Source organism: Larus michahellis, chromosome 2 (genome assembly GCF_964199755.1).
Source record: "Larus michahellis chromosome 2, bLarMic1.1, whole genome shotgun sequence".
Classification (NCBI taxonomy): Eukaryota; Metazoa; Chordata; class Aves; order Charadriiformes; family Laridae; genus Larus; species Larus michahellis.
In genome coordinates this window covers 130,636,366-130,650,389 of record NC_133897.1, presented here as the reverse complement: position 1 = coordinate 130,650,389, position 14,024 = coordinate 130,636,366, and the positions used below count along the sequence as shown (strand labels likewise).

At 40.0% G+C, this 14,024-nt stretch overlaps 1 long non-coding RNA gene across 1 annotated transcript in view; it reads left to right on the top strand.

Annotated features, from left to right (window-relative positions):
- The window catches only part of LOC141738427 (uncharacterized), a 235,301-nt gene that overhangs the window by 120,594 nt on the left and 100,683 nt on the right, over positions 1–14,024 (top strand). Inside the window, exon 3 of the long non-coding RNA XR_012585389.1 lies at positions 11,561–11,660. This is a non-coding gene — a long non-coding RNA (uncharacterized LOC141738427). The remainder of the gene's footprint in view (positions 1–11,560; positions 11,661–14,024) is intronic.

Here is a 14,024-nt window from a genome sequence, read left to right as displayed (position 1 = left end):
TCTTGCCTGCTGGGTCCCATGTACCCCCTGTACACCCAGCAGCCGCACGTCACGCAGCCCTGGGGCTTGCAGCGGGCGAGTCCTCCCCTTCACCGCCTCCCCTTCTCCTCCCAGCAAAGACCCCTTTGGGTGATACGACGGTTTCCAGCGGCAATGCTTTGGGAGGCTGACATGACATTGCTCCCGTCTGGGTAGAAGCCATGCAGAATGGTCGGCAGATTAAGAGAGTTGACTGGGAAAGAGGGAATTTTGGGTTCCCCTTGTGAATTGCTATGCGCTGCGTAGATGAAATAGGCAAACGAATATAAGCGTGTTGTTGTTAGGACATAGGCAAAACAAGGTTTGAAAAGAAAGGTGATGTCTTTTGGTTGACATTTTGGAAAATAATATGCAAGTTCTGAGACACTCAAGTCCTTCTTCATGTCACATGTACAAAATATCTCTGAATGGTTTATATTATGGAGATTAATAAACTAAACACGTGGTTTAAACGTTGGGATTTTAGCAGAATGTCCCATAATACATGCAATACTTCTACAAGTGGTTTATGAAGTTGCTATACTTTGGGCCCCTCAGCTGCTTAAAATTTAAGTACATGCATAATTGCTTTCCTGAAACGGATGCAAAGTGCTCAAATCTGGCACGAACAAACCCTCAATTGTCAATTATTCTTGTTCATCTGATTCACCGTGACTTAAAAAATGGAAAGAGTTATAATTAGTGGTGCCAAAAATTTTGCACTTCCTTTTTTGTTTGTTGATAGGATTACTGCTAGATGGAGGAAAATAGTAGAGTGACTAAAAACGTTCAGGTTTTACCTCTGTTTCATACTATTGATTTTCTTTTTAAATTATTCAAGCTGAACAGCAGTTAAGCCAATGGATAGTATTTTCAAATAGAACCAAGAGAATGGAATTTCATTCCCATCCGCTCCATTTTTTGGAAGAATTAGCATTTTAGCAGAAAAGAGCTACAGGCCCAAACAGCCCAAGGGTCTCCAGTGTTAAGGGAGACCATGTGGTTCTGGTTAGCCCAGATTTGTGGACCAAGGAATTCTTGAATTCCTGATATAAAACCATGACATAGTAGCTGTGCTAATGCCACAGACTCTGGGATCTCTGGGACCATCAAGTCTGAGAGGATCCTAGGCTGAAAGGGACCTTGGGGGCCAGGTCTTCCCAACAGACACATCCATGGGCTGTAGAAATCAGGAGGACGTGGTTTGGAACCATGTTTGGATCTCAGGTAGCTTTGTCGATGTTGCCTGCCAAAGTGCAATCCTTCAGAAGGTCTGAAATTCCATTAACACGAAATGGATTTTTTGGGTTTTCTAATGTGCTCTTCTTTGTAAAAGCCCATGACACATTTTGTGATGAGGAAGGTGAAAAAGCCTGAGTCAAGAAACTTGTTAATTTGTAAGGCATGATTGTATTTTCTCCTGTGCTCGGTCCACTTCTGTTTGTTGTCATGTCTTATACCTCAGCAATACAATCCCTATAGCAGGGAATGTTGCAATGAGGCACCTACTACAAGAAACAATTTATTATTGGGGCAGCTAGGTACTACAGTAATACAAATAATTAGCATTAAGTGGCCTTTAATGAGGGATTTAAAAGAGAAGAGCGTATTACCTTTATAGACTAGTTCATTAGACATGAATATACGTTAAAAAGTCCATTTTAATTTAGTGCTTCATAAATAAGAGTTGTCATAGAGGAAAGAGGCAATGACTCTTTTCTCATTTTGGCCTCACCTCACTATCAGGAAGATATTGGCAAATACAGAGAGCAGCAGCAGAAGAGTCATGCGATGATTTTTAAACCTACCATGTACTCAGAATTGCCTTCCTATATATTTTTTTTTAAGAATGGTTTGTTGATGTTTCAAATCCGTACCTGGACTCTGCCTCTCTAGGCAGAATCATGGTTATGAGTTCTTACTTGATTTCTGCAACTGACCCTTTGAAGGAAAAGTTTCTCTTTTTTACCTCCACAATCTTAATAGAAATAAATTAAAAATTGAAAAGGGGACTGGAGAAAGTCTCAGTTACGGTGATAGGTTGGAAGACCTAAAAATGTATAATTTAACTGCAAGATGATACTGGTCTACAATATTCAGAGGGTCAGCCCTTCACAAGAAATTATTTAGTGCATTAGAATTAGGTGTAATGGCTTAAAATACAGTCTGAATATATGTAAAACTTCCTGTCTGGTAAGTCTATTAGTCTTTGGAATAGTCACAAGAGAAGTGGTGGAAACCAAAGACTTGATAATTAAATATTACACTGGAAAATGTTATAGGAAATGGTTCTGCCTTGATTTGGGAATAAACCAGGTTACCTAATAAGACTTCTGTATCTGTAGAATACCTGTTCACAGGTAATTTTCTTTTACAATAAAGGAAATATACTTTCTCCAGGCAGTTTTGAAACAATTGCTGGCTCTCCTTTGGAGATACTCTTGGGACCAAAGGCATCTTACGTGTTACCACAATATTAACATTAGTATTTGTTATTCTTTGTAAGTTATCTGTCAAATGTACAAAAAGACCAAATAAGTATCATCTGCAATTACTTTATTAGGGAAGTGAATTCACAGCCAATTCTGACCTAAATTTGTAAGCTAAAAGTCTAATGTGTTAATTAGGTATGAGGAGAAGAAAGGACCACAATAGAAATTTTTTTGTGTTGACTGGAACAAACATGAAGTATCTCGATGAAAGGAAGGCAGCTAGAGCAAAATTTCCATTCATAAACATGCATCCACTATTTTGCTATCTTCTTTATCTACAGGGTATTTTAAAAATGAATTAGATACTGAAGCAATTAAAGCAAATGCAGCATTTTCTGAACTACTCATTGAGTAAACCCAGTCTTAAACAGATAATTGTCAATAACACAATAAACATTTATAGCCTGTATATGCCCCTTATGAAAAGTGTTTTCCTGTTGGTATGTTGGCTTTCTAGGGAAAGTGTGCTTTGCCCAAATCCTATTGTATAAATTGTCCTTAACTGCAGATGCTTTATGCATAACCCCCCCAGTTTTATCCAGAAGGGCCTTTTAAGTTCTGAAGAAGCACCATTTTTTGATTTTATTCGTATAAACTAATTTCCGTTTTCCCCACAGCTCAGATTCTGCTTGAAAGCTAGAAACATTGTGATCCTCCTTCATTTTTGGAAGTATTTATTCTGAAAAGGAGCATACTGTAAGATAGCTCTGAGTGACACTGTTGTGCTCCCCCTGAGCCAAATTCTCCCAGATAAATATGATTGTCAATTTTGTTATTGTGAGACTCAAGGTTCTGACTGCATCTACTTGTTTGTTACAGAATGTGAACAACAATGTACAGGGATGAAGCTTTATTAAAGGAAGAATTTAAAGTAGACACGGTTTGACAAATGTAGAAAATGTACCTGCTTTTTTAGGAATACTTCCTCAGGGATTTTCTGGCTTTTCTTTCAGCTAATAGCATCAATAATATTTTAGAAAAGACAAGACCTTTACTCAAAGTCACCAGGCCACATCATCATTTTCCACCATTGTTTTCATCTCAGCTTCCTTTCTGAAGAAAACTTCTTTCATTATGGTATCCACCTGTGTGCGTAAGGAAGGCTACAAGGCCAGCTGTAGTTATGAAACATAACAGAGAAAGAAGCGGCTATTTTTGGTCAATACCAGAAGTTTTGCTGTCCATCTTTTCTGCCACATCCCCTCCAAACCATTTCTCCAATGTACATACTCTTCAAAATGTCTCATATAGAGAGATGCTCTTTCTTGAAAAGCTAATCCCTTACATCTTCAGAGTGCCAGCATAATTTCTTAAATACCAGATGTGTATTTATCCAACATTCTGAACACAAAAAAATCCCTCAATATATAAATTCTGAACTAATGTAGAGATCTTATAGCCATAAACAACTCATTAGTATTATTAAACAGACTTTCTACACCTAAATTCTTTCTTACTCACCTTATCCCACATATGCCCTGCACAGAGCACTGCCACAAAGGCCAAGGTGTTGGAGGTTTGACGGCTCATGGTCAGGAAGATACTTTGTCTTAGTTCACAGACATCCAGACACTGTCACTATGAGCATTTCAGATCTGAACAGACATGCCAGCAAAATCGGCAGAATGGTCATCTCTTACATGATCATAGCCTGAACCGCTATGGGCACTGCAGACCACGGGTGACATGGTGCAGATGACATGGACAGAGTGGTTCAGCCCAGGATGGAGGTGTGACATTTCTGAGTGGCTGTCAGAGCATCACAGAGAGGGAACTGCAATAACCCATGTGCGAGACGCTAAAGCACGGCCATGTACAGTAAAGTCCACACTGAAAGGAAAAAAAATGGCCATTATAATTGTCTAAGTATAATTCACACACTGAAGCTTATCAGAAGGCATTTGTGTGTCAGTGATGGGACTACCTCTGCAAAATGTATGTATTTACTTTGCAAATTAACAAGAGAATATGCAATTTATTTCTTTTGCTACTTCTTCATTAAGCCACAGTGTTGAACTGAATTATATTTGCTATAAAGCTCGTTCAGTAATTTATTTCCGAATGTAAGGAATGCATCTCTGTTTCATACTCTAAATGGATTAAGCCTGTTACGACAACGACGGTTGATCAGGAATGCTGTCTGAAAGTCCTAATTTAAAATGGAACTGAATGTACTGTAACTTTAAAAGGTTTGTTACCCTTTTAAAAAAAAAGAAAGTGTCTCTTTAAAATTGATAAGCTCCTTTACCCAGAGCTTATGTGAATATACAAAATGGGAAAAGATGAAGGCTCTGGCTTTATTTACATGTCACTATAGCAGAAAGACAAACTCTAAATCACCGTCAGCCCAGCCACAAAGTGTTCTCATTAGCTTTACCAGGGAGCCAGACCTCTTTACATGTTGGAGAGAAATCACATTAGGAGGGACCGGCTTCTCTCCTGTACTGGAGAGAATCAGAAGCGGAGGTTTTCCCTAACCGCTGACAGCTGTGGCTGTGCCTGTCAAACATCTGTCTGGAGCAGCCTCCTATGGCTGGGTGAAGGTGTCAGCTTCATAAGGTGGTGGGCCTCCCGAGGCCCCCCAAAATTAAAAGGAGACTCTGTGATAGGTTCTCTCTCTCAGCAAGCACACATGCTGCCCCAAGCAGGGCGAGAGCAGCTGCCAGCTGCTCTGGCTACAGGAGCTCATCCTTGTGTAAATACATTCAATATAGGTAGAGCTCGTTTCCCAAATGCATTGTTGGTGAAGTAGCCGTGGCGAATTTGGAAACATTACGATTTTCTTGTTCAAAATTGGAAGAGGAAGGCAGTGAATACTTGAGCTTTGTATGTAGGGTGGAAACTGGAAACTGAAACTGGGTGGGGGACTGGGATGGGGCAAACTCCCCCTGCCTCTGCTGGGGCCACATGTGCAACCAGAGGAAATGCACTCCTGCGTCCTCTTCTTCGGTCAAGCCTTCTGGTTTTGGGCCATGCTCTTGGGAAAAGAAAAAAAAAAAAAACAACCCACCAATAACAGTAATGTATTTCCATGAAAACTTCAAGATTTTCAGGTTGTGCTATCTACAGTATTTGACTGAGAATCGTTGGGGTTGTTGCATAATTTCATCAACAATACCTCTGAACTGATTATTAGTGTGTTTCCACTTTTAGCTAATAATTTCCAGTTCTGGAACACGCCATTTTTCAAAAGTCTAGTATTGTTCAGGAACTACTTTGCAAAAATGAAGCACTTCAAGAACTCACAATTTTCCACTTTTCCCAGGAGTGCTGATAAATGCCTTCTTTTCCTGTGAGAAAGTATTTCTTTCTGAAAAACTTCAACCTAGTTTTTAATTCCCAGCATTGTTATTGAATTGCCATATAGCCTTGGGCAAGTTACTGAACATTTTCTGTATCTTGGTTTATCTATTTAGCGGAGTGCTTACACAGCACAGTGCACACATACTAACACTTCAGAAAAAAGTCAGCCCAGCCAGTGCCATACCTCTCCTCAAGTAAATACTTTTAGGGAGGAGCAGCAGAACTGCTGATTACCATCCTTCTGCTTGAAGAAATGGAGGGTGAGATGTGCTTTCTGTTTCTCCTCAATCAGTATAATGCACTCCTCAGGAGTGTATTCTGGAACAAAAGGGAGAGAAACAAGGGAAAATTGAGAGATGGGCCCCCTCTAATTTGATACTTAATTCCCTTGCACCTCCAGTGGAAGTTGCCTCCTTGTCACAAGTCTCCTACCTCTAGGTGGATGACCACTTTCTGGAGCCATTGTCTAATGCCTGTGGGTATACTCCGAAATGGTAATTGAGTGCAAATCAAGAGGGATCCTTGGTGAACCAAGAAAGGAGGCTGGAATAAAAGAACTCAAAGCTAGGCAGGCAGGTAAGAGAGTTTTAAGAAAATGCATCTTTGGAGGGAACTCTGAGCAAAGAGAGAGGAAGCAATGTCACCTACTCCTTGAGGCAGCAACTGCAGGAGATGCACAGCCACAGATGTTTCCTAAGAAGCCATGTGTCTGGGGGCTCGGGAGAATAAAAGGAGGTGACTTTGGGAAAGATCCCTGAGTTGGACCCAGCTCCACCCTGAAAGGACAGGGCGCTTGTAGCAGCTGGTTGCTTACGACAGAGTTGGCTACCTGACTGCCAGCCTTGCTGTGGTCCGAGTCTTCATCAAATCACAGCACAGTGCATAATCAGTTTTGACTTGCAGGAAGTAAAAGAAGAAATCTCAATGAGATCTGCAAATCAAACAAGACACATAATTAACTTCGGCCCTGCTTATTCACACCGAACATCCCTACTGTCTCTTCTCTCCCTGTTAGGCCAAATTGTAATATTTGCCACTGTCCAAAGTAAGGCTTGAGGTGGTATAGCGCAGTATTTATATTGTACTGTGAAAAAATGTCCAACCATATGTTATTTCTACATTCTCTTTACAGTGTCCTTTGGATGGACAGTACAGGGAAAATTACTGTGGTTCGGTTATGAAGTCCCACATGAATGAAATTCAACAGTGTTTACATTAGTCTTCCTAACATCTGCGAGGGAATATATAGCATTGCACATTTTTTCCTATTTATTCTCTGGTCCTAGGCTAGGTGGTTGTGTCATTCTCTCTTAAATGGCCTGCAGTACCGGTTCCTAATACTAGAACGAGCCGCTCTAGGTGGTGGCTACCCACATGCATATCAAGCAGCAAGTGCTAACTGGGACAGGCCCACAGTGAGCGCCGCTGCCTCGCAAGGAGGGCTGGGAAGGGGAGGCTCAGAGGAAGAGCTTAGGGGTGATTTCTGACACAAAAGAATGTGTAACCAAAGTTCATCTCTCATTTCAAAATTCAAATTCAATATGAAGACGCAGTAGCATCTGCTGTACCGCCTGGCTCTACATGTTGAGGAGCCTTTGATGAAAACAACATCCATTCTTTGTTGGAACTATAAACAAAAATCTGCCAACTTGTTTCAGACAGGAATGCTTTACTGATTATGAATTAATTAAAAAAAATATTGTTATTCTGTTGTGCCATGGGAAAATAAATTCCTTTTCTGGCCACAGAATAGTTTGCATGTTTTAAATAACTAGGTATGCATTTTGTTTAGTTTAAACTTTTTAATTTTGTTTAAAATCATACAGTCTTCAAGGCTGAAAATAAAATGCTTCCTTTCATTTCTAATAATGTTTTGGGGATTGCATTCATGACAGACCTGTTTGAAACCTACAGCCAACTTTGACATAAGAATACAGGTATGGATAAATCCTCTGGATAGTTATCATGCACTTTTACCTCCTTTTTCCTAGTAGCCCTATGACAAGAATAAAGCCAGCTTTGAAAATACAAGTGTGACATACTGCATTTGAGATACAAAGTAACCGTGTCTAATGATAGGAAGTAATGGCTTTATCTTTAAGCTGTAACTTAACGTATTTCTCTTTATATACTATTCATTTTAGAACTAGCTGCTTCCAGAATGTATTAAATATTTAATATGACAACGCCCAGATGATATTTATATGTTAAAGATTTAGATCTACTAATCCAAGTCCACATAAAGCTGTTATGCAGAGCTGCAGTTTTCTAATTTATGTACATACGTGAACACCTATATGTACAAACAGGCAACTGTTCTTTATATGGAGAGATAGCTCTCAGTTGTGCAAACCAGTAAAATATCCCACACTACTGTTATAAAAAAAGGAATTTAATAGTCAACTATTCTAAGGAAAAAAGCTCTCTAATACAAGAATTCATGCTTTTATTAGAACTGAACTGAGTCCGCTGAAATGAAATAGTAGGGCTGCGAGAACTTAATCTAAATAGTGGGATAAAAATTGGATGTACTTACTTTTTTTTAAATTCCTTCTCCAGCCTTTGGTCAGGTACACGCTCATCAAAGAAAAAGATTAATAAAAACAGTGTAACATCACAAAGACTGCCCATAAAGAAGATAGCTGTCTCAATCTTGCTTTATCTAAGAAATTTTTAGTTTAGTTTTAGAAGCATTTCGTCAAGAAGATTTAAAACTGTTGTGGACCTTCCAACACGGACCACAACTTTGGAGATACAGATTTATATTTAGAATGTCAAGGGCATTCAAAATGTGCCCAATTAACCATAGACTGCAAGGACAGCCTCCATGGTACATTTTTTTGCCATACTTTGTGCCCCCAGTTCTTCTGCGCCACCAGCCCAGGAGGAAGCAGCTTCAGGTGGGGACAACCTGTGGGGAGAAGAGTCAAGGGGCAACATGTGTCTGGAGCCTGAGGCTTCTTGCTAGTCCAGGCTGGGAGAAGGTTGGGGGAACTGTGAGTACAAACACCATCGTGCTCTATTAAAGCTCCTCTTGTTCACGAGTGGTATATTTAAACTGCAAGATCTCAGAGCACTTTCGAGTTTGAGTCCAAATCCTGCATCCAAATACATGTTAGAACAAGATTCAGGAATGAAGAGGTCATCTTGCTGTCTTCCCCCAGATCGTGGTTTCCATGGGAAAGTAACACAGACACAAGGACCAGAAAGAAGCCAATGTCATGTTTCTGAGTATGGTCCTGAATATGGACCAGGACCAGTCAATGGATCGTACCCAGGAGTTGTGCAGAGGAGCGCACCTGCCCTAGGAAGATGCATCCAAACTTACTCTCGGAATATCTAAGAAGATCAACCTACTATTATGAGCAGGGGCTTATACAACATTTTCTAGCAAGGCTATCTTTGGGAATAGGCAAGTGGGCGGCAAAATGTCTCTGCTGCCAGACCCCTGGACAGACGGGTTCACTTCTGTTCCTCCTCCTTCTATCTTGCCCTGATAATTGATCCACCTTATCCACATTTGCATAAAACTTTGGTTTAGTTCTGTTTCATTTTTATTAGTTGAAGAGGAAAAATGTGTTTATATACAGGAAGAGAAAAGCCATTAACAAAAGTGTAATTTAAGGGGAGGTGAGTGAGAAATGTGGAAACTGAGGGTTGTGTTAAGAATATTGGGGTGTTTGTATTTCAGCTCTCACTAATGACTTCTCTTAGTCACTTCTCAGCCTCAGACAATAGGGAGAGCGCCAAACTGGCTCATTTTGGGTAAAGCTCCTTCTCCCTCTGCACTTCAGCTTCTTCACAGGTAAAATGAGGGAACTGAGATTCTTGATGCACTCTTTAAAATGTGCTGGTGCAAGGAATAAGCAAGCTATTAGTACCGGAAAGTTGGCTAAAGGTTTCCCGTTGTTCATCATCACTCATCACTCATCTCCTCATCCCTCTTTCATCAAGTAGCACTCATCATTCTCACATGACAGCAGTCAGCCTCTTTTGCTGTTTATCTTTCCATCTACATGCATTTAAAAAGTAGTAAATACTGAAATTAAATCCAGTATATTAAAAGAGCTGATGCACGTTGCATACCTAATGGGGGCTCAGTTGCAGCGCCTAGCAGAAGAGGAAAGGTGATGAGACAGGCAGTACTGTCATCATTTTAACTGGAGGAGGGTTCTGTGGGACTACAGCAGTGGCCACTGTGTAAGCAGGCTGGTTGTGACCAGGCAAAAGGTATGGAGGAGCACTCACTGGAAGTGAATGTGCATGCTGAGTACAATAAATCACTTCGTCCCATAGTGGACAGAAATGTATACTGCTACAAGTCCAGCGCTATACAGACATTTAACAGTCGAACGCTATGCAGATGTATGAGACCAGAATCAGTCCTTAGCGAAAGGATAGGAAATTCCACTGAAATCAGGAGGTTGCCATGAGGTGAAGGTGGGATTTGTCCTGGAGGTTAAAGGGTTATATGTGTTTTTAAATGTTATTGTTGTTCCCTCTTGTATGGCTATGCTTCAGCAAGGAAAAGCAGAAGAGGGGCAGAAAGAAACTAGGTCACAACTTTCCTAAACATTACAAGCTATTCCAAATCATCTAACCATGCAGTGGTCCTCAGGGATTATCTAGAGGTTAGTCACTTAGCAGACTAATTAAAAATGTCTGTGTGTGCACATGTACATGTATACAGAAATGTTTCTTCTAAGAATGTAAGGCCTCTGTGGGTTGCCTTTTACTGTATTTTCCACCAAGACACTAGGCCAATGCTTTCCAATACAAGTGACAAAATATATTTAGCATTACCTCTTCCATCCAGAAGAGACTCCCGTCCTTACATGGGTGATGCTCATCAGTACCCATGTTTGTGTTTATGTTTGATTTACAAGATTTCAATGTTAACCTATATTTAAGACACATAGCATGAACCACCACCTCCGTACTTCATCTGACTCACTCAACATGCTGAAAGGTCCAGTCCGGAAAGTTGCTTTAACAACTGCATTAAGAGAATTAAAATATCAGAAATAAAAATAGAAAAACATTCAGTTTCTTATGAGAGGGAAGGCAGCAAAGGTGTGTGTCACACAGCATGACAACAAGACTGAGTTCAGAGTTGGGTTATTTTATTAATTTTATATTCATCTCATGCAAAAGGTATTTAAATATAATGTATCAGATGGTAGTTATTTTGTGACAAGGAGTACTGACAATGCTAGAAGCCAAAGGAAGAACCAGAAAAAAAGAAACCCAGATTCTTCTTTGTATAGTTAGAACAAAGGATTTAGTACTGGTCTCCAAAAAGGGTATTTTTTCAGGTGCCTAAGCCCATCATTCAGTGCACATCCACAAAACTGCCGCTCAAACCTCACCTTTGTTTTTGCCGGTACTTCTGTGCCAAGCAACCTCCATGTTGCCACAGAGAGTGAACTGCTTAGAGCACTTGGCCCTGTGGTCTGAGTCAGTTTTCTCAGATTTACTCTTAATGTGCTGGATTGTGCTTGAGAGGGGTGAAGGTCAAACTGAGTCTGCATCAAAGGTGCAGAAGGCTGGAAATTTTGTGGCTGTGTCTATGTTCCCCATGTCAAAAGACCATCACTGGGAAAGAATTCAGGAACATGACGGATCCATGTGCAAGACCTTGATCTCAAAGAAGTAGAAGGGGAATCCCAAGCCCACATTTTCTTCTGTTGAAATTTGCTGTAACTTGCTGGGTCTTGATGTTTCACTGAAAGCCTTTTTCTCTCTAGCTTTTTGGCAATGGAAAAACCGGGATAAAATAGCTATCTTCAGAAGAGCACGCGCTGCAACAGACTGTGTGCAGAGAGGACGAATTACCCACGAGCAGAGGTAGGCGCCTCAGCTTCCCTCCGTATGATGTCTTTTAGTTCTTGCCACCCCCAGTATGGTCTCACTGCAGTGGTTTCCCCAAGGTGTTTAACTTTCCCTCTGCTCTAAATGGGAGCAGAAGCTCCTACTTTGGGGCTGAAGACTTCAGGGGACGAGTGAATATTTTTGAGAATCTGAGGGGTTTTTTTTGCTGACGATTTTGTGTCTCAGGATGTTTCAAAATCTCACTGTGAGGCCCTAAATCATTCAGACAATTTTAAGAATGTTACCTAGAATCACTACAAATGGCTTTGGTTTGCAAATGTGTCTGAGGTAAGGAACTGTGCGCATTTGAATAGCCCCACTGAATTCAACAGGACTGTTGACATGCGCCGGGTTAACGTGACTGTGCCTGCTGACCCAGACCTAAGCAAAGATATTCTACCAAGGTTTTCTCTTCTCCTTAAAACAATGGCTGTGCTACAGAATAGCATTCGGACATTTCCATTTCACTTTTGTAAAAGCCCATTGTTGCTTTGTTGTTTCTCAGTCAACAAAGCTTCCTCTGTTATTGTCCACAGCTGGCATGTTTTTTACTATCTTATTTTTCCCTTGCTGTTTATAATTCATTGATATTATATAAATTTGTGAGGTAATTCAATTTAAAAAATAACTAGAATTAAATTGCGGTGTAGTTCTGGGATATTACCATGGTTGTTGACTCAGCAAAAGACTGGATTCCCCAGTGCCATTCTAAAACTTGTGTTAGGAGAGCATTTACGGCTATATATAGGTATTTTTCTGAAACCATATGAAATATGAAAACACACAAAGTAGTACATAAATAGAAATTAGAAAAATATGTGAAATAAGGACTAATCTGTAGATACTCATCTTGCCATACTGTACCATCTTGCTGATAATATTATGATTTCATAGTAGATATGAGAAGAAACAGCTATTTCTTATACCAGAGTATATTTTTTAATACACGGAATACAAGTTGTAAAATAGTTTGCACTAATGGGATCCAGCTATATACTGTGTTTGTCCTAGTAATTAGGAAGAGCTATAGTATATAGCTCTGTTTAAACCTATTTTACCTAAAGAATGACGGAATTGGTTGCTCTGTCTTATACTGTAGCATTATTTTGTTTTATGCTTTAGGGATGGGCACATAAGGTGCCACAGACCAAAGGCAGAACTGGCCTCTGGTGACACTACAGATATGAAACTGAATATCCTCAGCTTGCACGGTAGAGTATTTCTAATGTTTATATTTCTGAATGGGTTTATTGAAAACATAAATAAAAGAAAGGTGAGTCTCACCTTCAATTTCTTCAGGATGGATAGGGCAGAGTGCAGACATGTTTAATTTTATGAAGTGAAATAGGAAGCCAGGGGTTCGTGTCTGTTTATTTCAGGTGACTGGTTAATTTCTAAAAGCAGTTTTCATAAGTTGTAATGAAAGAAACAATTATTATAATTACCACTGAAGGAATTTTGTTTTGTTTCTCGTTATAGAATATCAGTTAGAAGTGTTACTATTGAAAACATGGAGACTATTTCAGGATAGGCTTCAATTTCAGAATTTTGATTTAGAAAACTCATGTTCATAGAATATCCTAAGTTGGAAGGGACCCATGAGGATCATGGTACACATTTATATCCTGTCTGCTGAGGGAGGGAATGCGGCTGAGTGTCTTGTGTGTGATAAGTGTTTTGGAAAGAGCTACACTCAAAGAACATTTCTGAACAAGATGAAATTTTTAGCCATTCTTGTCATGCAAGGTGGGGTGCCTGTCCTCACAGCTCAGCTTCTGTGAAAGTTTTGTTGCTGGTAAGCATGAGCCTCTTGCACCGATTAGCTGTTGTTGCAGAAAGTGCCCATCATGAGAGATGACAATAATGGGAAGAGGATTCTGAGTAGCAGGGCAGAAACCTCAGTCCTAACTCTACATGGCAAAGAGCATGGTTAGTTCATTGGGTAGACGAGTACATAAAGTTCTAGATGGAGCTTCTTTTTACTTAATAGTTTGATTCATAGATGTAATGAGGTACAATAATCAAAACTAGGATTCAAAACACAAAAGCAAAACTTGGTTGGACACTCACAAGTGGATGTTGCAGTTCTATTTCTGTCTTGGTCCTGCAAACATCCTGCAGCAAAATCTGCTCAGGATCTGCTCAGGAAAGATCCTGATCTACCAACTAACTTAGAAGGGCAAAAGGTATCTTTCATCAAGGGAAAGGCTATAAAGGAAGAAAGTTATTAAAATAAATGTCTCACTTCTTTCCATTGCCTCATACTCATGCCAAAGTTCAGGTTTAGCCTATTGTTCAGGTGGAATATGGATGATACTCGGAGGAAGCCACAGATGTCTG